General features: G+C 40.1%; 1 long non-coding RNA gene across 1 annotated transcript; it reads right to left on the bottom strand.

The window, feature by feature from the left end:
* Window positions 1-14,467: 14,467 nt before the first annotated feature.
* Window positions 14,468-17,286, bottom strand: LOC110868344. Its single transcript, XR_002552397.2, has 3 exons — window positions 17,135-17,286; window positions 15,625-15,709; window positions 14,468-14,798 (listed from the first exon to the last, which is right to left on the bottom strand). It is a non-coding gene; the product is annotated as an uncharacterized LOC110868344 (long non-coding RNA).
* Window positions 17,287-26,513: the final 9,227 nt, after the last annotated feature.

The raw sequence follows: 26,513 nt of genomic DNA, 5'->3' as shown, positions 1-26,513 counted from the left end.
TAATCCGACCCTTTAGGATTGTATCCTTGCTGACTCAAACTACTGGGTTGAGGGTAACGTCGTCTTCAAAAGAGGGGCCTACTACAATAACTAAGATAATCTCTTAAAAATTGCGAAAGTGCAGAAATAATCAAAGGTTACACTAAAGGCGAGTCGGATCCAAGTGATTCATCTTGTCTATATGTTTTTATTTATTTTATTTTTATTTTCAGCATTTTAGTTTTTATTTTCTAGTTTAAAACCTTTTTCCTAAATTTTTGATTTGATTAGACGTTGAGGATAAACCGGTATTAGAAGCTCTTGTGTCCTTGGACGACCTCGGTATCTTACCAACACTATACTACGCTCACGATGGGTGCACTTGCCCATATGTGTGTTTGGTGTTAGTGTCACGGCCCCTGTCCCGGTTTTACCAGTCCAGGAGCCGCGGGGCAGAAAACCCGTGGTATTTATTATTTGATTTTAGCAGCGGAAGATTTTAACAGGATCTTTTAAAACTTGAAAATGCCCGATTGTTTTGTTTCATCACTTGGGATGACCCCGTAATTTACAATAGAGGAATTTCCCGAGGAAATTCCCTGATTTACAAAACATGTTTATTTATTTGACTGCGCCACCACTTCAAGCTTGATTAGTGCTCCGTAGCACTTTTCTTGATTCACATGAGGTCGCCTGAAACATGTTTTAAAAATATTTTGTTAGCGGGGAAATACTAGTGAATCATTCAATTTGAATAAAACGACACATAGCTATCAATTACAACATAAGAGCGATTACAATGGCCTTTATCTTATTTTTATCTGGCGTCATGTCATAACCTTGTGACGATGGTCATACCACTATTGGGTCCTTTCACCCAAATAGTGATGATTATCACTGTTAGGATTTATTAGCCTAACCGTGAGAAATTAGTAATGTGCACAATACCTCACTAGCCAGTGATTCAAGATAACCACGATTTAATCCCTGAAATTATAACTTTGAAAATAGTTTGAGGTATTGTTAAATACTTTTGATAAAAGAGAATGACTCACATTGCAAATTTATATGGGCAGAGTTTAGCGTACTGATAAGCCTGATATCCTAGTTTAAACAACAATGCACACGAACTAGGTTAGTAACTAATACAGCATTTACGATAACTCACGAGATACAAACCCTCACAACGAATGACAAAGTGCGATACTAAACATCCATCGAATTTATGACGAATGACAAAGTATAACCCTAATGTGGGCATCACTTAAACATCCATCGGATAGTTCCAATCTATCGGACATTAAATCGTAGCAGTGATCGAGCTATTACCCAGTTATCGCGACAGCGTTTCGTGTCCGTGTGTGTTTTTATAGTAAATAGTGTGTAACTCAGTATACGAAGCGAGTTTTAACGTTGAAATAGCGCCAAACTTCAAGTCCCAGGCCCCTGTATTTATACCTTGATTTGGACCCGCCCGCGAGTCGCGAAGGGATCCTCTTCCCCTGTCGCGTATCGTGGGAGATGCCAAAGTAGGGCATGCATGCTTGGTCATTTGTCTAGGCCTGCTGAGTCGACGTAATTCGAAAATACGCGTTCTACAATCGTTTTAAGTAGATAAATACAATTAGGGGATACCCCCCTTGAGTTTTAGGGGCCCTGATCTTAATTCCAATAGTTCTGAAAATTTTAGGGGTCACGCAATACTACTTGGGGATTTCAATTAGGGTTTCCTATTAGACAAATAAAATAAAAATTTAATAGTTTTGGTGAGAGTTGTTACATCCTCCGCACCTTAATAAAATCTCGTCCTCGAGATTTACTGGAATAGATGAGGATATTTTTGCTTCATTTTTGATTCTAGCTCCCAAGTGTACTCCGGTCCTCTTTTCGTATCCCACTTGACTTTGACTTGCACTAGTTGTTTGTGTTTGAGAAACTTGCCCTTTCTGTCCTCGATTTGCAGTGGTTTCTCTACAAATGTTAACTTTTCATTTACCTCTACATCTTGAAGAGGTACTAACAGGGATTCGTCAGATAAACATTTCTTGAGGTTGGATACATGAAACACATCATGTACTCCAGCTAGCTCTGCTGGTAGTTGTAGGCGATAGGCGACTGGTCCTATTCGTTGGATTACTGGGAATGGTCCAATGTACCGTGGACTTAGTTTCCCTTTCTTTCCAAATCGTATTACTCCTTTCCAAGGAGAAACTTTCAAGAGTACCTTGTCACCGACTTGGAAATCCTAGTGGCTTGTGTCGATTGTCTGCATAACTTTTCTGACGATCTCTAGCCATCTTCAATCTTTCCTTGATTTGAGTTATCTTGTCGGTAGTCTCTTGTACAATCTCAGGATCTGATAATTGGCTTTCTCCTATTTCTGCCCAACAAACTGGAGTTATACACTTGCGTCCATACAGTGCTTCGAACAGGGCAGCTTCGATGCTTGAATGATAACTATTGTTATAGGAGAATTCAATTAAGGGTAGGTGGTGATCCCATTTACCACCAAAATCGATTACACATGCCCCGAGCATGTCTTCCAGGGTTTGGATTGTTCTTTCACTTTGTCCGTCAGTTTGGGGATGGTAGGCAGTACTTAAATTCAATCGGGTTCCCATTGCTTCTTGAAAACTCGTCCAGAAATGTGAAGTGAAACGACTATCCCTATGTGATACAGTGGAGAGTGGAACTCCATGTAAGGATACTACTTCGTCGACGTACAACTTGGCTAATCTTTCCATGCTAAAGGTTTCCTTGATGGGTAGAAAATGAGCTGATTTGGTCAATCGGTCCACAATCACCCAAATCGCGTCATTACCTTTTTTGGTTTTGGGCAACTTAGTAACGAAATCCATGGTTATTAGCTCCCATTTCCAAACAGGCATTTCTAATTGTTGGAGTAACCCTGAAGGTTTCTGGTGTTCTGCCTAAACTTGCGAACAAGTTAGACACTTAGATACGTATCTAGCTATGTCCTTTTTCATTCCTATCCACCAGAAATTATTTCTTAAATCTTGGTACATCTTATTGTTTCCTGAGTGCATGGTATACCTAGATTTATAGGCTTCCTCTAAAATCTTATCTCTTAAATTTCCCTGTTTAGGTACCCATATCCTTTTCTTATGTAATCTCCAAATTCCATCAGCTCCTTGCTCTAACTCCTTTGTCCTTCCTTTCATTTCTTCAGCATCGCCCTTGATTGCTGTTTCTTGAACATTCTTTAGTTGTTCCATTAAATCTACTTGAAGATTTAATCTAACAGCACGAACTCGCCTTTGCTTTTCATGATACTTACGACTGAGAGCATCCGCGACTACATTTGCTTTTCCCTCGTGATATTGAATATCACAGTCGTAGTCACTTAGAATTTCCATCCATCTTCTTTGTCTCATGTTTAATTCTTTTTGACCAAATATGTATTTTAAACTTTTATGATCCGTATAAACGGTAAACTTACTTCCATACAGATAATCTCTCTAGATCTTAAGGGCAAAAATTATTGATCCTAATTCTAAATCATGAGTCGTATAATTTTCCTCGTGCTTCTTCAATTGCCTTGAGGCATACGCAATTACCTTCTTGCGTTGCATTAGCACACATCCTAATCCTAATTTAGAAGTATCACAGTAAACTTCAAAATCTTCAGTTCCTTCTGGTAAGGCAAGAATTAGGGCATTTGTTAACTTTTGCTTTAAAATTCTAAAAGCTTCCTCTTGCTTAGGTCCCCACTCAAACTTTACTACTTTGTAAGTTAGCTTAGTTAATGGTACCGCTATCTTAGAGAAATCCTTAATAAAGCGCCTATAGTATCTGGCTAACCCTAGAAAACTTCTAACTTCCATAGCTGATTGTGGGACCTTCCATTTGGTGATTGCTTCTATTTTAGAGGGATCTACGTGAATACATTCGTGATTCACCATGTGTCCTAAGAATTGCACCTCCTGGAGCCAAAATTCGCACTTCGAGAATTTGGCATACAGCTTCTCCTTTCTTAACAAAGTTAAGAGGGCATGTAGATGTTCACCGTGCTCGTCCTGACTTTTGGAATAAATAAGTATGTCGTCGATGAAGACTATTACAAATTTATCCAAATACGGTTTACAGATCCTATTCATCATGTCCATAAATGCTGCAGGAGCATTTATTAACCCAAAGGGCATGACTGTAAACTCGTAATGACCATACCTAGTTCTGAAAGCAGTTTTAGGTATGTCCTCTTTTTGTACCTTCAATTGATGGTATCCGGAGCGCAAATCTATTTTAGAGAAATATCTAGCTCCCTGAAGCTGATAAAAAAGATCATCGATCCTAGGTAATGGGTATCGATTCTTAATTGTAACTTTATTTAATTCCCTATAATCGATACACATTTGCATCGAACCATCTTTCTTTTTCACAAACAACACTGGTGCTCCCCAAGGGGATGAACTAGGTTGTATAAATCCTTTGCTTAGTAATTCATCTAACTGCTTTTTCAATTTTAACATTTCGGTGGGTGCTAACCGATCAGTTGCTTTGGCTATCGGTGTAGTTCCAGGAATTAGATGAATTCTAAATTCTACTTCCCTATCGGGTGGTAATCCAGGTAGTTCTTGGGGGAATACATCCGAGTATTCTGATACTACTGGAATGTCCTTATGTTCTTTACTTTTGGTATTAACAACTACCGAAACCATGTATGCTATTCCCTGCTTTATGGAATAACTAGCCACTTTCATGACTGAAATGAATTTCAATGGCTTTCGAGGCTTGTCCCCTACAACCATAATTATTTCTCCTGATGGCGCATGAATTTCTATGGAATTCTTTTCACAAAGGATTCGAGCATGGTTGGCTACTAACCGATCTGTTCCTAACACAACATCGAATCCAGCCAATTTCATGGGTAACAGGGTTGCAGAAAATTTATAACCTGAAAGTTTTATTTTACTTTTCTGCAAAACTAGATCCATACTAACAAAGTTACCATCGGCTGTTTCTACCGTATAAATCTGCCTAAGTTTGGTTAATGGTAATTTAAGAGCTTGGCAGAACGAAGTATTTATAAAACTTTGGTTTGCACCAGAGTCAAATAATACTTTCGCATAAACATTGTGAAACTAGGAACGTACCCGCTATCACATCTGGAATCAGATCCGCTTCTTGTGTAGTTAACTGAAAGGCTCTTGCATTCTTCTTGGCCGTTCCTTCTGCAGGTTTAGCCTTATTGTCAGCTGGTTTTTGACCAGTTTAGGGCAGTCTGGTCTAAAATGCCCAGCTTCTCCTCAATTGAAGCGGATCGTCGATATCTTCCTCCTGCAATCTTCTTCTTGATGCCTTGGAATTTTGCAGAAATTGCAATACCCTCTGCATTTTCCAGAATGCTTTCTTTTGCAAATCCTACAAAACGGGATAGTGGAGGATTGCCCAGTTCCACTTTTTCTGAAGTTGTTACTAGCGTTACCCCCTCAGAATCCTTGGGAAATTTTCTGAGCCAGGTCCTTCTTTCTGTTTTCTTCTCACGTGCGTACCAGTTCATCTGTCAAAGTATTGGCTAATTCCACCACATCATCAATTGTGCGAGGTCTGGCAGCTTTGACGATATTACGGATCTCGCTAATCAAACCCCAAATGTAGCGAGAAATAAGTACTGGCTCTGGCGAAGCCAGAGTTGGTACGATCCTGGCATACTCGAAAAATTTCTTAGTATAACCTCGATAGTTAGCATCCACCATTCGGTGGCTCAGGAACCTGTTTGCCATTTGTTCCTTCTCATATTCAGGACAAAATTTTCTTTCCACCATTTGTCTGAATTCTTCCCAACTCATAGCATAGGCCAAGTCACTTCCCTTGGCTTGTAGTACCGTATTCCACCATTCTAATGCCTCTTCCATGAAACGGTGAGAAGCATACATAACTTTACCTTCTTCTACACATTTACTTATTTTAATTACGGCTTCTGTTTTCTCTAATCAATGCAGTGCGGCGGTCGCCCCTTCAATGCCTGCAAATTCAGCTGGTTTACAGGTCAGAAATTCCTTATAAGTGCAACCAGGTGTTGCAGCTTTCATTCTTTTGAGTATTGGGCCTGAATTAAGTTGTCATCATTGCCTCCTCCGTTAACAGTATTACTGAAATTATCGTCGCATGTGCGTTTACTATGGTGACGATTGCTGGAATAGCGTTAACTATTCCCTAAGCGACAATATTTTCTATATCTTGTCGATCTAAGAAGTGATCCTCGTTATGGTTTTCCGATTGATTAATTTCATTAACCGGTTCATTCCCAGCGTATTCCATCTGATAACTAACAATATATCTAAATAAGTTATTGGTAAAATATAAGCAAATGCAATTAACGTAATCGCACAAAATCACATTAAACACGTATAGCTAAAATAGTCAACTTTTATTTATATACATGTCTATTACAACTTACAACTGAAATTTAAAATATACTAGGGTTGTGCATTTTAGTCTAGCTAGGGATATTCTGCTTGGCATGCTTTTATTCTATTTCTGTTTACTAAAATTTCTGGTTTATAGATGATATGGGTGTTAGCACTGGATAAAGGTGTTGAGATCTAATTTTAGTGGTTGGTTTAAGTTTGGGACTTTAACTTAATTAAAGGTTGGCATTTACTGCTGTAGTGGCTAACATATAGAAATCTGCCCATTTTTCATCTAATTCGTCTTCCCATGGGGGTTTATTTCTTATTTCCTGAGTTTCCTTATTACTTATCATTTCTTTTTCTTGACTTTTTCTAATAATTCGGCGTCTTTTCTTAGGGGTAAGTGGTTCCTCAAACTGTGCCTTACGAACAAATATTCCTTCCTTAGTATTTGTTGAGTATCTTGAGGAATTTGATTGAGACGAGGTTCCCTTATCTTTTGGTGAATTATCTAGTTGACGATAGATGTCCGAAATTCTTTGCTTACCCATACTGAAAATTAACAAATAGTTAATTAACTCAAAAAGCCAAACACAAAACACATAATCACATTAACATGTAGAGTCAAAATTTGTCGTCTTTGCGACTATCCGATTTTATATATTTTAATAGTATGCATCCGTACACACTGATTATCTTACAAAGTTTTATTTTAGTTATTTTACAAGATTATCTTATCTATTATTTTATTATTATTAAACAAACACCACCACACACTTTCCTCGTCAGCGGGTATTTCAGAAACGACGTTCCCTCTCGTCGTACTTCCAGGAGATCTGCTCTCCCACTTCCCGAATTCTATTCCCTGCATCCACCAACTCCTCGCCATAGTGGCGGAGTTCAGCTAAGTTCTCATTGCTCATTGGTGGGTTTGGTGTAGGCCCTGGGTCGAACTGAGGGAAAAAGGTGTTAGGGTTATTCAAAAGGTTCTGAAATTCCCAGTTGGTGGTCCACCATTCTTCCAGTTCTGCGGGTAGAGGTTGGGGGTTCACAATGGAATCTGGGATAGCCGGCTCCAAATTTACTGGGAGTTGGGATTCCACCGGGTAATAGAAAAAGTCTTCATCGGCAGGTCCGATGAGGTCACTAAGTACCAATTTCTGATCTAACTCCTCCCAGGGTGGCATTTCTTGAGCTTGCCCAGAACTCTCTCCAATCTCTATCCCTTTTCCCTTATCCTTGGGATCCTCAACCTTTTTAGCTTTTGCCTTTGATATCGTTGGTTTTTTCCTACGCACACGTCTCCAGCCTACAAACCTCCTTCTCTTTTTCGCCTTTGGTTTATCCTCGGGTTGAGCTCGGAATACCATTGGCTCCTCCACATCAGCCTGATAGCCCGTGGTAGTATCCATATCTGTTGTATGGATAGTAAAGTTTTGAAGGGCTTCTGATAGTTCGTTCATGCTGTTAGCATATATGAAGAAACAAACACAAATTTCTAAATTAAATTCTTGTAACTAAATTTCACCGAATCACAGAAGGGCAATCAGAATTTAAGTATTTTAGAATACTTAATTAGCTTTGAATCAGTGGCTCTGATAACACCTTTTTCTGTCACGGCCCCCGTCCCGGTTTTACCCGGTCCAGGAGCCGCGGGGCAGAAAACCCGTGGTATTTATTATTTGATTTTAGCAGCAGAAGATTTTAACAGGATCTTTTAAAACTTGAAAATGCCCGATTATTTTATTTCATCACTTGGGATGACCCTGTAATTTACAATAGAGGAACTTCCAGAGGAAATTCCTTGATTTACAAAACATGTTTATTTATTTGACTGCGCCACCACTTCAAGCTTGATTAGTGCTCCGTAGCACTTTTCTTGATTCACATGAGGTCGCCTGAAACATGTTTTAAAAATATTTTGTCAGCGGGGAAATACTGGTGAATCATTCAATTTGAATAAAACGACACATAACTATCAATTACAGCATAAGAGCGATTACAATGGCCTTTATCTTATTTTTATCTAGCGCCGTGTCACAACCTTGTGACGATGGTCATACCACTATTGGGTCCTTTCACCCAAATAGTGATGATTATCACTGTTAGGATTTATTAGGCTAACCGTGAGAAATTAGTAATGTGCATAATACCCCACTAGCCAGTGATTCAAGATAACCACGACTTAATCCTTGTAATTATAACTTTGAAAATAATTTGAGGTATTGTAAAATACTTTTGATAAAAGAGAATGACTCACATTGCAAATTTATACGGGCAGAGTTTAGCCTACTGATAAGCCTGATAACCTAGTTTAAACAACAATGCACACGAGCTAGGTTAGTAACTAATACAGCATTTACGATAACTCACGAGATACAAACCCTCACAACGAATGACAAAGTGCGATACTAAACATCCATCGAATTTACGACGAATGACAAAGTATAACCCTAATGTGGGCAGCACTTAAACATCCATCGGATAGTTCCAATCGATTGGACATTAAATCATAGTAGTGATCGAGCTATTACCCAGTTATCGCGGCAGCGTTTCGTGTTCGTGTGTGTTTTTATAGTAAACAAATTGTAACTCAGTGTACGAAGTGAGTTTTAACGTCGAAATAGCGCCAAATTCAAGTCCCAGGCCCCTGTATTTATACCTTGATTTGGACCCGCCCGCGAGTCGCGAAGGGATCCTCTTCCCCTGTCGCGTATCGCGGGAGATGCCAAAGTAGGGTAGGCATGCTTGGTCATTTGTCTAGGCCTGCTGAGTCGACGTAATTCGAAAATACGCGTTCCACAATCGTTTTAAGTAGATAAGTACAATTAGGGGATACCCCCCCTTGAGTTTTAGGGGCCCTGATCCTAATTCCAATAGTTCTGAAAATTTTTGGGGGTCACGCAATACTACTTGGGGATTTCAATTAGGGTTTCCTATTAGACAAATAAAATAAAAATTTAATAGTTTTGGTGAGAGTTGTTATAGTTAGTAAATATCGTGTTTTATAAATTTAAAACTTGACTAAAGTGGTTAAAAAGGGCTAAGAAATATACATAAAAATATATCACACCAACTAGGCATCAGTTACGGCCGAAGGTAAGGGAGAGGGGAAGAGAGTGTGTTCAAGTGTGTTGTGTGTTTGAGAATGAAGTGAATGTTCTAATGGTTAATCTTTATAACTCCCCAACATCATTTTCTATAGTGTGTAATATGTAAACTAAAGAGGTAGACAAGATTTTATAAAATAAACAATTAAAATCAAGGGGTGGGCCACGCTTGTTGGCCGTGAATAGGAGGGGGGGGGGGAATAGATTAGGGTGTAATGTTTAGTTAGATTACTTAGTTGAAATCCAAGTGTTTAGTTAGGTTATTAGTTGTTATGTGATTATATAGTGTGTTATGATGTTCGGGGACCATAACTAGCTCGGAAATGATAAAACAATGCTTCTAGTGAAAATTTGGTGTTTCGGGTAGTGTCCGGTTGTTCGGTTGGTTACCGGTTCGTTAAGGTGCTAAACTATGCAGTTTAGTGTGCTTTATGTTACCTTTTGTGACAGTTTTGATTCCCGACACTTAGGAAAGCATTCTGGACCATTTAACCATGTTTCTGCATGATATTAAGTTGTTTAAATGCTGAATTTTGCTGAATTCAGCAATTTATGTGAGTTTTAGGCACTTTCCAGCACTTAAACTATCTCTAGTAAGGCAGTTTTATGACCCTTACTTTCCTACACACTATACTAGTGTAACTCTTGGTTGCTGACTCATTCTGTGTCTCAATACCATGTCTGTCTATGTACTGAACTCCGTCAGCATTTTTCTTTTTGTCTGATAACTGTGCTAACTTTGTTTCGTGCATCATTTGAATCAATAAGTGTTGCATGTAATAATGATATGTCATTTGCAATATATGATGCACATGTATGTATGATAACAATAATCAGAAAGCAATTCAAGTCACTAATTGTAAAGCAGCACAGTCATTAGGTCATAATTACTGTTAAATAATTGTACGGATACATGGAAATTTGACAATTGTTACATTCTCCCCCTGTTAAGAAAATTTCGTTCCGAAAGTTTAAGCTGCGCTATTAGCTGCAGGGGAGTTGGGGAACAAATGTGGGTATTTTGCTTTCATACGGTCTTCACGCTCCCAAGTAAACTCTGGGCCGTGACATGCGTTCCATCGAACCTTGACAAGCTTAACACTACTCCTCCGAGTCTTGTTAACTTTCCAATCAGTAACCTCAACGGGTTCTTCTGTGAAGTGGAGTGTATCGCCAATGTGTACTTCATCCGCAGGGATTGACCACTGTCTCTTGTGTTGGACTTTTCTTCAGATTAGATACATGAAATGTATCGTGAACACCATTTAGTTCTGCTGGTAGCTCCAATTTGTATGCTACCGAACCAACCCTTTCCAAAATTCTGAACGGCCCGATATAACATGGGTTTAACTTACCACGCTTCCTAAAGCGTGCCACACCTTTCCAAAGTGAGACTTTTAACAACACCATATCACCCACTTCAAATTCCTAGGGTTTTCGTCTTTGTTCTGCGTAACTCTTCTGTCGATCACGAGTCGCGTTGATGTGCTTTTGGATCTGCATGATCTTATCAGTTTTTTCTTGGACCAGTTCGGGACCAACCATCTGTCTATCACCTGCATCTGCCCAGCATAACGGCGAGCGACACTTGCATCCGTAGAGAGCCTCGAACGGTGTAGCTTGGATGCTTGTATGGTAGTTGTTGTTATAGGAGAAGTCAACCAAAGGCAGATGAGTATCCCAACTGCCACCTAAATCCATTACACAAGCACGTAGCATATCTTCTAGCGTCTGAATAGTTCTCTCGCTCTGCCTGTCCGTTTGCGGGTGGAAAGTTGTACTCAGATTCAACTGAGAACCAAAACCTTCCTGAAAGGATTGCCAAATCCTTGACATAAACCGTCCATCTCTGTCCGATATTATTGAGATAGGCACTCCATGACGCGCCACTATCTCTCTGAGGTAAAGCTCAACTAGCTTACCAGTGTTATCCTTCTCTCTAATCGGTAAGAAGTGCGCAGACTTTGTCAATCGGTCCACGATTACCCAAATCGTATCATGACCTCTGGGAGTTCTGGGTAACTTGGTTATGAAGTCCATAGAAATCTGCTCCCACTTCTACATGGGTATTTCTGGCAGTTGCGGAAGACCTGAAGGCTTCTGATACTCGGCCTTCACTTTGGCACAAGTTAAACACTTCCCAACATAAGTAGCAACATCATCTTTAAGTCTTGGCCACCAATAGTAATCCTTTAAATCTTGGTACATCTTGTCCGATCCTGGATGGATCGAGTACCTCGATTTATGAGCTTCATCCAAAATAACTTCTCTAAGGCCGCCAAAAAGCGGAACCCAAATTCGTCCCATAAAATACAAGGTTCCTTCCTCGTTGGGTACCAACCTTTTCTCCATTCCTCGGAGAAATTCAGCCTTAATGTTCTCTTTCTTAAGAGCTTCTTTCTGTGCAGCACGAATACGCAACGAGAGATCTGTCTGAATAATCATCTCTAAAGCCCTAACCCTTATGGGCTTGATCCTTTCCTTTCGACTTAAGGCGTCTGCCACCACATTCGCCTTTCCTGGATGATACTTGATTTCGCAATCATAATCATTTAACAACTCAACCCATCTTTGCTGTCTCATATTAAGCTCTTTCTGATCGAATATGTGCTAAAGGCTCTTGTGATCCGTAAAAATAGTAGATCGAGTACCATACAGATAATGTCGCCAAATCTTCAAAGCAAATACCACTGCGCCTAACTCCAAATCATGCGTGGTGTAGTTCTTCTCCTGGACCTTTAATTGGCGCGAAGCATAAGCGATAACCTTTTGGCATTGCATTAGCACACATCCCAAACCCTGACGCGAGGCATCACAATAGACCACGAAGTCGTCGGTGCCTTCGGGTAGGGATAATATAGGTGCATCGCATAGCTTATTCTTAAGCAGCTGAAAAGCTTCTTCTTGTTTGTCTCCCCATTCATACTTCTTATCCTTTTGAGTAAGGGAGGTCAGCGGTTGAGCGATCTTGGTGAAATCCTCAATGAACCTGCGATAATAGCCTGCTAAACCCAGAAACTGTCGGATCCCGGTTGGCGTCTTCGGAGTTTCCCAATTCTTGATTGCCTCGATCTTGGTGGGATCCACATGAATACCATTCTCGTTTACCACGTGACCGAGGAACTGTACCTCACGTATCCAAAACTCGCACTTAGAGAACTTAGCGTAGAGCTTCTCCTTTTTTAGCAGCTCTAAGATAGCTCTGAGGTGCTGCTCATGGTCTTCCTTTGTCTGCGAATAGATCAAAATATCATCGATAAATACAATCACGAATTTATCAAGATATGGCTTGCAAACCTGATTCATCAAATCCATAAACACTGCTAGCGCATTTGTCAACCCAAACGACATCACTAGAAACTCGTAATGTCCATAACGAGTTCTGAAGGTAGTCTTCGATATACTCTCTTCCTGAATCCGCAGCTAGTGATAACCTAATCGAAGATCGATCTTGGAATAGTAACTTGATCCCTGAAGTTGGTCGAATAAATCATCAATCCTCGACAAGGGATACCGATTCTTGATGGTTAACTTGTTTAGCTCTCGGTAGTCAATGCACATGTGGAAACTACCGTCCTTCTTCTTGACGAACAGTACTGGAGCTCCCCAAGGCGAGAAGCTTGGTCTTATAAATCCCTTATCTAACAACTCCTGAAGCTGCGTTGACAACTCTTGCATCTCTGAGGGCGCAAGTCGATAAGGTGCCTTGGCTACAGGCGCGGCGCCTGGAACCAAGTCAATGCGGAATTCGACCTGTCGTTGAGGAGGTAATCCTGGCAAGTCTTCGGGGAAGACTTTAGGGTATTCCCTTACCACAGGGATATCTTCGAGCTTCGGTTCTTCGGCCTCTTTGTCCATGACATGAGCTAAGAAGGCAACACATCCTTTACGTAGGAACTTTCGTGCCTTCAAGCAACTAATAATCCATAGAGGCGTATCCTGCTTCTCCCCATGAACCACGATCGTCTCTTCATTCGCCATCGGGATGCGGATAACCTTCTCATAGCATACGATCTCTGCACGATTACTTGACAATCAATCCATCCCAACTACTACGTCGAAGCTTCCTAACTCAACTGGCAGAAGATCTATCGGAAACTCACGCTCTCCAAGCTCTATCACAGAGCCTCTAATCACTTCCTTGGCTTCCACTAGCTTCCCATTAGCTAGTTCTATCGAATACGGGATATCTAACTTACTTGCTACTAAGCCAAATATATTCTTAAACTCTAGAGATACGAAGCTATAGTCGGCACCGGTATCAAATGGCACAGATGCAAAATGCTGATTAATAGGGAATGTACCAGTGACTACGTTCGGATCCTGGCGAGATTCCCTAGCTCCAATGTTGAACACTCTTCCACGAGCTTGGTTATTCTTTGGGCAATCCCGCTTGAAGTGCCCTACATCACCACAACCGTAACATCCTTGACCGCGTTCATTCCCATTTCCACCTTGATTGTTGTTATTATTTCCTCCACGGTTTCCATTTCCCGCCTGGTTTCCATTTCCATTCTGGTTTCCATTACCTCCCTGATTATTGTTTCCTCCCTGATTTCTATTCCCATAACCATTTCCACCACGGTTGCCATTGCCATTACCATTTCCATTTCCTCCTTGACCACCGTTTCCACGACCAGTTCCAACCCAGTACGTTTCCTTGGAATGACCATTCCTTCCACAGTTACCACACTTCCTAAACCTGCACTGACCGGTATGATGAAACTGACATACATCACACTTGGGCAGACTGCCCATGTACCCCTTCGCTTTGTTCTCAACATTTGCAGCACCAGTCCTGACCTCGGCTGGTGGGTTAGCATCTCTCCGCTTGCTAGCACTGTTGTTGTTCCCTAGGGTACCCTTCTTGAAATTCGAAAACTTCCTTTTGTTTTCTCTAGATGACTCCACATGAGTCTCTTTCTTCTTTATCTCAGAAATCGAGAACTTTCCCAGACGAATCGCTTCTTCAGTCAGTGCCATACTCAAGCTGTAACGCCCATATTTCTTATTCCAAATAAGTATTATTATTTACAAAATTCGGGCATGACCCGTTCGTATAATGAACAATTCCCTGTAAGAACTTAAACATGACGCAGCGGAAAATATGAGCCCAAAAATTTTCTTTCTTATTTAGACCCATCACTTATTTAAAAGCTCAAATACAAATGATAAACATTTACAAAAAAGGGATTAACAATAACCACATTAAAGTAACACTTCAAGACAATACATAAATCGGACTATGTGGTCGTTCTTCCCATACAATCTTTAATTTGGGGCTCGATCAATGCATGCTTATCTTCGATAGTAGTGGTAGAGATACATGCAATACCTGTGAACATCACATACAACTTAACCATTAGTCATTGACAACGTTATACAACATGATTCTCATTATAATCTAATAGTGAATAACATTTAACAATGAAACTTTGATTTATTTAACTATCCTCTCGTATTTTCTTATTCAGAGTTCGACTTCGAAACTTCAAGAACCCGGTGTTCATATACCTGCAATGCATTTCAATCTTAAACACACCATTAGCAATCATTAATGCTCGAACATAATGAAACCATTCCGTACCATTCCTTTATACATTTATAACATTTCGCATTCACAAACGTATACATTCCTAATTTTTACGTGCATTCATAGCAACCACTTTCTACTTACATATATATTATTTTTTTTATTTTCAGCCCCTTCACCCGGCCGGGTCGGGTTAACCACCCGGCCGTGTCAACTAACCATATATTTTTCACAGAAACTTCACCCGACCGTGTCGGCTCACCACCTGGGCGTGTCAGCTCTGCACTTTCCCAGCCATTAATTCTTACCGAAACGAACATAACTCTCTCATTTTTGATCCGTTTTACCCGATTCTTTTTCCTACGCGCAAGTAATTTAATTTCGGATCCATTTATCACTTCGGGTAGCATCAAAATCTGATTTATAAGCAAACGGCTTATAAACCCCTTTATACATTATTTGACCCGTCTAATCCTACTAGTTTACTTTCATTATAAACAACTCCTTTGTTATACTAAAATAATACTTACCTCAATACTTCTCATTCATTACATGATTCTTGCATATTTTTCTACACATAAATATTAAATACTACGTACATACTAAGAAGTGAATTGGAATCACTTACATCGTGCGTCCGAGTTGTGCATAGCTTCTTTATTTACCCTTGATCCGTTAGCCTTCCATTCTTGAGTCCATGTCAATTGGGATTCCTATCATTTCAAGTCATTACGTCCATATCATAGTTAGTATGCATGTTCGTTCATATCACATCCATTCCTAGCTCTTAGCTACATAGACTTTCATTAGTCAAGCTTATCATGCATATGACATGAACCGACAACCACAATATTCAACATTCACTCACTCAAATTTATTATCATACGTACGTACACATAATTGTTCTAACACTTGTAGTATCGTCATACACATTTCATATTCATGTTATGTGGTACATACAACTACATGATTACTTGATTTTATATCCGATGTTCACAAGACCAATTTTACATATAGTAACGCTTTAAACACACTTAACAACTGTAAACATTCACCGGAAGCAATATTTAGTGTTTAGTAAATCGGTGACTAGAAAAACATATGTTTTAAGTCCATAAAACACATTATTTTCATTGCTGCATTTTTCACGCAACAGCTGTTTGGGATCACTTTTCCCCTTTTTAATCACATAATCTGACTTCGACTTTCAAATAAGAATTGTAATATGCGAAACAACCTTTTCAACGATATAAGGCTCGTTGTCTAACTCCTAATAACGAATGAGATACGGCCTTTACAAGATGACTATCTAGGGCTGTCAAAAGTGACGAATTTACTAACTTTTCATGCTGTTTTGACCCACTAAATCTCATAACCAGCCTCTTGTGACCAAATATGAAATGTAATATGCGAAACAACCTTTCCAACGATATAAGGCTCGTTGTCTAACTCCTAATAACGAATGAGATACGGCCTTTACAAGATGACTATCTAGGGCTGTCAAAAGTGACGAATTTACTAACTTTTCATGCTGTTTTGACCCACTAAATCTCATAACCAGCCTCTTGTGACCAAATATGAAATGTAATATGCGAAACAACCTTTCCAACGATATAAGGCTCGTTGTCTAACTCCTAATAACGAATGAGATACGGCCTTTACAAGATGACTATCTATGGCTGTCAAAAGTGATGAATTTACTAACTTTTAAACACAAACTTGAATCAATTCAAGTTTCATGTAGGCATTTTATCAAACACTTGATGGGTCTCACATTAATAGAATATATTGTACAAGTATCTTATGTTCATCTTCCTATTCTTGCCTTTAAAAATTCAAATACTATTGAAATCGACCTAAAATCACACCATACTCAAACTATCAAACAAACATTCATCGCATACAACATGCTACATAAATTTTTGAACAAGAATTCAACATAGGTGTTATACCCATGTCGCCACTTTCGTTAGCCCAAGTGGGTTTCATCTACAAACCTTAGTTAACACCAAAATCTTGATAAATTCACAGTCCATATGATAATTCTAACATATATTCGTGCTCGATTTCATAAAATTTCATGAATTGATCATAACCTAATTCATACAAAAATCATCAAATCCAAAATTACCACTTACCATGTGTTTTACAGAGTTGAACAATCAAGAATCTTGTTCATGCAAGTTCGATTTCAGCCAGAATCCATCCAATTTGGTCGATTAGGGTTTGAGAAGGGGTTTCCCCCTTCTTTCTCTTCTCTGGTCGAACACCCACCTACGCCCAGGTGTGGGTGTGGGGTTTTGAATTTTATTTTTATATATTTTATCTTTTCACTCATTCAAAACTAACCCTCATGTTTGTCACTTAATCATAATTGACCCAATTTCATTTCCTTTCTTGTTTTGCTAGGCATTTAACTAGGTTTAATAACCTAGTTATTACATTTCTTTCTTTTAAACGCGTTAAAATACTAGCAACTAAGTAATTCGAATTTTGGGGCGTTACACAAGCCGATGGCTTCAGTAATTGTTGGAGGCTTAGAAGCAGTTACCATGCTGAGAATTTGTGGTGCCAATCCCCAGATGAAACGTTCGATCCTCTTGAACTCTGGTTCTACCAAATAGGGGACAACACGAGACAAATCATGAAATCTCTGAACATATTTTGCTATCTTAGGACCATCCATTTTTAAATTCCAAAATTCAGTTTCCAACTTCTGAATTTTGCCCTCGAACAATACTTCTTACGCATCAGCTCTTTCAATTCATCCCACGTCAGAGCATACACCGCAACCTCACCCAAAGTTTGAACCTGAAGGTTCCACCATGACAGAGCCCCATCTAGAAACAGTCCAGAAATGTACGTAACCTGATGCTCTGTAGCACATTTACTCATCCGCAACACAGAATCTATCTTCTCAACCCATCTCACAAAAGCTACGACACCTCCAGTGCCGTCGAAGTTCAGAGGCTTGCAGTCCAAAAACTGCTTGTAAGTACAGCCTGTACACAAGCAACATCATTCACAAAAAGCATTAGCAAAACGCACTTGGAAATGTCCAAACATATTGTAATGTGTCTTAGGTGACTTAAAAATTACCGTTAGGTGGGTTATTCCCAAAGGTGCCTTCGCTGTGTTCGGAGCGAAGGGCCTCATGTTGTGCGATTGCCTGTGAGATTCGTTCCTGCAATTCTGCCTCGGTCGTGGGCAGTTGATTGTTCTTTCGAGGAGGCATTTTCCTTCTAATAAGAAGATTGGATTGGCCAGGTCTTATTCGTTAAATAAATATATAGTTGTCTAGAGGTCGTATGTACATACATATAAATAATCATCATATCAAGCAATCATGCAACAACACAATCACAACATAAGCAAGTAATCCAACAATGTGTTTAGTGAGAACATGATGATTGACCTTTCATTAATTACCGACCACAGTTACATTGTTTACAAAGTGTATCACATCAAAAGGGACACAGGGTCACACTACCCTTTTCTGATAAGTCTGTCAATATACAAGAATCACATAGTCAAAAAGTGGTCTTCAAAAGTCTTCACAATCTCAGCTCAATAGTGGTGCTCTCACCATAAGTAATGCAATCTGCATAAAACCAAAAACCAACTACGCTGATGGTGGAGGTGGAGGAGGAGGGAAGACAAGCAAGCTGCGAACATGCGCAAGCTCCTCCTCGAGCTCGTATACACGACGAAGCAAATAACTGATCCGCCGCTCGACAGTAAGGAAACGAGTATCAAAATCTGTAAAAGGAGTAAGAGGAGTAGGTGGATGTGCAAAAGGAGACAATGATGAATGTGGGGGAACAAATGTAGACTGACAAGGACAAGGTGGGGGACGTGGAGTCAGCTCAAGCTCGAAAACTCTGCGGCTCATAATCTCAAACTGAAGCTGAAGTGATAAGAGTAACTCATCCCGTGTGTAGCCAACAAAATGAGAGGGATGATAGGGGTCTGAGATCGGCATGGAGTATGGTGGGAACCATCAGAATGGCTCATCAAGCAGTGAAGAAGTGAAAGGAGCAAATGGTGCAGCCTGAGGGATCCGAGGAAAAGCTGCTGAAGCAAAAGGATCGTAACTAGGATGCTGGCCTGAAGTACCTTCTCCTTGACGGGGTGCAGGTATGTCCTGAAGGAAAACGATCGGCAAATCAGTGCGATGGACATCTGACTCTACAGGAGGGAGAGGAGCAACATCAGCGGGTGCGGGTAGAGGAATAAATGGCTCAACAAAAGGAGGATCAACAGGGGCAGGAGCTGGGTCAGGAATAAGAGGTGCAATGTCTGGTAAACTAAAAGAACATGGTCAGGATCGGGTACCAGCTCAGGATCAGCAGGTGCAACATCAGGCTGATCAAGACGAACAAGATCTGGCTCAGGACCAGGCTCGGGGTCATGTGGAGGAGATGGTGCAGCAGACATAGTCGTATCATCATCAGAATCAGTAGCGTAACGCTGTAATCCGACCGCCTGTAAAGCTGAAGACGTCACATAATCTAAGGAATCTGAGACCGAGTGCAAGCTGGAATCAGAGGATATCTCAACAACAGGAATCTTAGGAGGTGGGATAGCAACAACATCCCCATCTATCTCTCCATCACCCTGGGCGTCGACAAGAGGACCGTCAACAAACAAATCGACATCGTCATCAAACAAATCGTCGAAAGGCCAATCCTCGGGAGGAATGACCACGAGAGGAACAAGATCGAGGATCAGAGCCATGATGTGCTCACCATCGGGATGACCAATGATGAGATGATCATGGACTGGAACAGGAATAATAAAAGGATCCTCGTCAGGGAAACCATCAGCAAGGGGTAAATCATCGCCAAAGTCGGGCAACGCGAACGGCTGGAAGTCGTCCTCGTCATCTGATAGCATGTCAGGATCACTCTCAGTGTTTGACATAGGTATCTCTGACTCAGGTGCAATCTCATCATCTGAGATGATGGCCATAGGGTCATCAACGTCTGATAACTCTCTGAAGAAGACATGATGCCTGTAACATGACAATCATAACGTGTGCACATATGTTAACCATTATTATTTAGTATGCAATCAAGACCGTTATCACTCAATCATGCATTCACATTATCCTTCCTAATACTATTCCTGTCTTTCATAGTCTACCCCAGACTAAACCATCAATGTGACCTTGCAATCGTGTTTCTTGTCTTTCCTTTTGTAAAACGTTTGTTCCATGGATCTGGGCGCTTTGTGTATGCAATGAAAACGTGTTGTAAAAATATTTTCGTGGGAGAGCCCTAATGATTGTAGTCTAGACTTGAGAAAGAATCCTATTTCGCTACAATCGAAGCTCTGATACCAAACTGTCACACCCTGACTTTTGCGGAAGCGTGATTATGTGTGACTTGCTTAATATCATTGCATTCAACCATAACAAACAACTATATGATAAAACCCAAGATGTTCATCCATAGATTGATTTAAAACATTACAAACGACATTGTTTTCAAATCCCAAACACAGATTTCATGTTCAAAATACAACACCAACAAAGTTTTAAGTTCCATAACGACTTGATAAAACACACTAACAAACTAGGCTTTGAGCCATGTATCTTATCCAAGATAAAATACATAACCCAAACCCTTCGACTTCGGATGACATCTTTTATTAGAGACATGACTTGAAAACTTCAGCGCCCGCCAGATCTACATTTAGTTTCCTGAAATACATGTAGTTTGCAAACATGAACAAAAGTTGGGCGAGTTCATGTGTTTTGTATGTGAGCTCGAAACAAATTGTAAACTTGTAAGTATGTATGTATTTGTAAACCGGTATGAAAGCAAACAAGGAAACAGATCAATTAATGATTTGCAAGGCCATTAATATGTGTGACGTGATGCAGGAAGGCTCAATCCTAGCGGATTTTGTACCGGGCTTCCGGCTGGAAGACATAGTCACCTCATGGGCCAAATCCCGGTCCTCATGGGTGGGGCTCGCAACACCCAAATAGATCTATCACTCATGTCCCTCGGTCTTACTACGAGGATTAATGGTCTTAAACGTTGTACCCACCACTCACATGATCTAGCAGTACATTCCTTAGCTAACTATACCATATGTAAACTTTTGTAAACAATTTGTAACATGTACTTCACCCCCGAAGTTATAAAACTGAAAACAGTTAAAAGAAAAGGGGGACATGAACTCACAGTCTTGCGTTCTTCAATCCAATGTAACTCAAAGCTTCTCCTAGTGTGCACGACTACCTACAACGTACTACGGTTTATTAAACGGGTGGGTTGTGCCTTGACCTTAGTCTTAATTAGTGTCTTTGAGTTACGTTGCTTTGTGTCTTCAATATTATTCTAAGTTATATAATTATTTGTTAAAATAATAAATATTTTAACTTAAATTATATTTATTAAATTTTGGAATATTTGCTAAAATAATATATTTTAACTTGACACCTTTATGTATTGGTACATGTATAACTTCCCAAGGATGGGTGTATTCATACTCGTATTCTTAACCTTGTGTATTTTTGCCAAGTATCGATGGCGTATTCCGATGTATATTTATACGTACGAGAATACGTATTCTTATTTTGTTTATTAAGTATTCTTATACTTAATTTCTGTATTTATTTTTCTGGAACAATATTTCTAATAAAAATTCATCAATATATATTCTCAAAATATATATTTTAAGAAAACTTACATAGAAAAATTATTTATAATTTTTCTCTTGGCAAAAATAATTGTGTTTTCATTTAAACCTCAAAAATAATATACTTTCAAGTTTAACTTAGAAAATATATATAAATCTCTTTTTCACCCAAAAATAATGTATTTTATGTTTATTTAAGAAAATATATATTTTTTCCCTAAAATAATATATCTTCTAATAATTTCAAGAAAACATATATATTTTTATTTACCCAAAAATAATATATTTTCTTCTTGTCAAACATATGATATATCTTTGTAATAATTGTAAAAATCATATTTTTGTTCTCTTGGTGTCCAAAATACCAATTACCAAAGTATACTTATGAATTTATTTCCGGAATATTTATGTAAGTTATATTCCTTGTTCGGTTTCTCCAATATTTTGGGTATAAATTATATATTTATTTCTTGGAATTTTGGTAACATTTTGTATTGTAATTTGTTGGTATTTTGGTGAGTTATATTATTTCAAGTCCTAAAATAATATAACTAATACACATAATATACAAATAATCATACACATGGTGACATCTAAATATATATTCTCCTAGCAAGTTCATATGATGTTTAACATTATTAACACAAACAATCAACAATCAAGAAGCATATTAACACTTAACAACATGTATTCTTATGATTTTTAGTCTTATATTCATGATTTAAGTTCTTGATCTTTAGTGTTCTTCATGTTAAGTTACTTGTATCATTCTTTAACCAACTAAATAAGATGTAAAATGGAGTTTGGATGATCTTACTACTAGTTCAAGGCTAGGGATGATCACAAGATGAAGATGAGCTGGTTAATAGCACTTGCAAGGGATCCTTCAACTTCCAAGAGCTCCTAGATTCCTTGTGACGCTTCTTACACCTTTGTATGAGTACAGATTGGATGGAAATTGATTGATGAAGGTGGTTATGGTGTGTGTGGGTTACGACCGAAGGTAAGGGAGAGGGGAAGAGAGTGTGTTCAAGTGTGTTGTGTGTTTGAGAATGAAGTGAATGTTCTAATGGTTAATCTTTATAACTCTCCAACGTCATTTTCTATAGTGTGTAATATGTAAACTAAAGAGGTAGACAAGATCTTATAAAATAAACAATTAAAATCAAGGGGTGGGCCATGCTTGTTGGTCGTGAATAGAAGGGGGGTATAGATTAGGGTGTAATGTTTAGTTAGATTACTTAGTTGAAATCCAAGTGTTTAGTTAGGTTATTAGTTTTTATGTGATTATATAGTGTGTTATGATGTTCGGGGACCGTAACTAGCTCGGAAATAATAAAACAATGCTTCTAGTGAAAATTTGGTGTTTTGGGTAGTGTCCGGTTGTTCGGTTGGTTACCGGTTCGTTAAGGTGCTAAACTATGTAGTTTAGTGTGCTTTATGTTACCTTTTGTGACAATTTTGATTTTCGACACTTAGGAAAGCATTCTGGACCATTTAACCATGTTTCTGCATGATATTAAGTTGTTTAAGTGCTGAATTCAGCAATTTATTTGAGTTTTAGGCACTTTCCGTCACTTAAACTATCTCTAGGAAGGCAGTTTTATGATCCTTACTTTCCTACACACTATACTAGTGTAACTCTTAGTTTCTGACTCATTCTGTGTCTCAATACCATGTCTGTCTATGTACTGAACTCCGTCAGCATTTTTCTGATTTGTCTGATAACTGTGCTAACTTTGTTTCGTGCATCATTTGAATCAATAAGTGTTGCATGCAATAATGATATGTCATTTGCAATATATGATGCACATGTATGTATGATAACAATAATCAGAAAGCAATTCAAGTCATTAATTGTAAATCAACACAATCATTAGGTCATAATTACTGTTTAATAATTGTACGGATACATGGAAATTTGACAATTGTCACAGCTAGTTAGGTTATACGGTATGGTGATTGTCCTCCTTTGTAGGATGATCCGCCACGTAGGATGGGTGTGAGGATGGGGCAAAGAGGATGGAGGTATCGAAATGGGGGAATGGATCAAAAATGTATATGTATATATTGTATGTATAGGTGTGTGAGAGAGGGACAGGGCTGGTTTTTGTCTTCGTGTGGAGCGTCCCCAACGTCTCAAAAGAGACGGAGAGGACGACGACAGGGGGCGGGGCGGTGTGTGGATGGGCGCCGGATCAAGACGGAAGTGGGACGACCCCATACCGTGTAGTTTTAGGAATAATAAATTGAATCAAACGGTTTAGTTCACGATTTATACTCGAAATCGGTTAGAAAACACTGATTTGTCCAATAATGTAACATTCATATTTTTCTAAGATTTTTCTAATATTTCTAATTGGACTATACACATGATTAAACTTTGCATAATAGTATCTGAAGGGGTATGGTCCCGAATCTCGCACCAAAACAGTCGCGAGTGACAATCACCCTTATCAAATACCTCCACCAGCAAGGACTTATCTGCGTCTGTGCGGGCACACGCGAACACAGTTGGCGATTCCAATCGGTCAAGTGATGAGAAGACCTACCTTGTGTATGAAAACGGATGTTGCACATGGCGATGCGGCCTAGCACCGCATCCCATAAACATTTTCATCACGACAAGGGATAAGATAACAACGACAGTTACCCCATATAGCGATGCGGCTTAGCACAAAATCCTATAAACATTTTCGTCAGAGCAAGGAGCGCGGAAACAACCGCAGTTACCGCAGATAGCGATGCGGCCCAGCACCGCATCCTATTGATGACGCAAGTGGGACTGACACCTTGACTTGGGTAACCAGAACAACAAGTGGCACCAATGACAGTCACCTGTCAGCCCACATGTAAGCAATGCTGGCACACAGACTGGCAGCCACAGTGGGACGTGGCGTCACCTCCGTGATCTACAAGCCTGACACACCGGCAAGGGGCTGCGTGTTGTCAGTCTAGCCACTCAATTACCCTCCTTCACTCGGCTATAACACCTATCCCGGACCAGGTTTGAGGTATCGCTTATCTACTCTCTCACTCTTACTACTATCACACATTTTGCTCTCAAGCAAATTACTAATTCTCACGCCGGAGAGTGGTAACAAGGAGCACCACCCACCCCATCCTCCTTGTTACGAGTCACGGTGTGTTTTCCTTGTGCAGGAGACTGATCAGCGGACGATCCAGCCATCGATCCTCGAAAAGAAGGTATTAACCCTACTTGAAGAGACCAGTGAATTAACCTCACTTGGTTAACCACTGTTTCATCATTGGCGCCCACCGCTGTTCTTAGCACTTATTTCCATCTCTCTTTCTTGAAGATCATGTCTGATCATCAATACAATGCTACTGGGGAGAACTTTACCCCCACAAACGCAGGACTTACAGGGAACTCTCCCCCGGTCCAACAAATAGGCCACATTGGCACATCCGCACAGGGGGGCGCTCCCCCCGTGTTCATTCCAGACTTTTCGCAGTACCCCTCAGTACTGCCACCAGGAGTGGATCTCCACACCTGGTACTTTCAACTACAGGCTGCTCTCGCTGCAGCCTATAACAAAGCTTGCGCAGATGCGCAAGCACCCGGAGGGCCTACGCCCGCACCATATACTCCTGCGGCTCGTATCTTGCAATATAAGGGCAGGGCGCCAACATACCCCGCTTCCCGAGATAGGCGTGGGCCACATGGATCCTCCTACTGTAGTGTCCATACACTCCAGGAAGACGACTCCACATATGAGTCCCGGGCTAAGGGACCAGTACATGCCCGCCTGGGCCCACGCGGAGAACCTCGGTGAGAGTTAGCTCCTCGCCGAGGGTTCGCCATCCACAGTCGTCTGGGTCCGCATCCCCACAACGAGGGATACGACCGTACTGATCCACGCGACCATACTTACCGCGGGGATTCTCAATCGGCTTACAGCCAATCGGGGGATTACAATTACTATCCACCCACACAACCCCACACCATATACGATCGCGCCGCAAAGCACAATCAGGATCAACCCTACAGACCAAAGTCCGCCGCCGAAAACTCCAAATTTATAAAGGAGATCGCCTTAGCCCCACTCACCACGAGCAAACTTCCGCTCACAGTGGGCAAGTACAATGGTTCGTCGGATCCCGACGACCATATGAACGTCTTTACTCGGTCAGGGTCATCGGTCGTTGGAAAGAGCCCACCTGCTGCCATTTTTCCCCCCAGACCCTCATCGGACTGGCGAAAGCCTGGTTTGATTCTTTGCCAGTAGGATCACTGGACTCTTTCGAACAATTGCAAGAGAAATTTCTTGCTCATTTTAGCCAACAAAGACGTCACAAGCGTGATTCGTTAGACGTCATGTGTCACACCCCAACCGATGGCGGAAACATCGGGGCGTGACACTGAGCGAAACAGATTGTCCAGGAGAATCCATAACAACTATTAGTTATAATATATTAAAGGTTCATGTCCCATACCACAAACATATAGAATAAAAACAATTATTACAGACATTGTTCTCAAAGACAAATTATCCATTTCGACAACTCAGATTTCATTTAATTGTTTGTTTCTAAGACTCCATCCTAACTTGATTCCCACATAGCAGCAAAACATCCTAAGCACCTGTCACATACGTTAAAATAGAGTTCAATACACATAGTGTAAAGGTGAGCAGACAAGTTTGATATAGCACAATAGAGTTTGAAATAGTTTACGCATAACCAGCATGAAACATGTATAAAGTGAAGGCAAGTAGGTTATCGACAGAGAAATATGCACAGGCGTGACTGCGAGTTGTAGAATGTGCAACACATATCCCCACTAGGACACGTGAAGCAAAGCCCTTAACAACCACTGTCCACGACAGGTGCTGAGTCCAAACT

The sequence above is a fragment of the Helianthus annuus genome, chromosome 7 (assembly GCF_002127325.2).
Source record: "Helianthus annuus cultivar XRQ/B chromosome 7, HanXRQr2.0-SUNRISE, whole genome shotgun sequence".
Taxonomy (NCBI): domain Eukaryota; kingdom Viridiplantae; phylum Streptophyta; class Magnoliopsida; order Asterales; family Asteraceae; genus Helianthus; species Helianthus annuus.
Note: the sequence above shows the minus strand (reverse complement) of the source record. Positions and strands in the feature narration are given on the sequence as shown.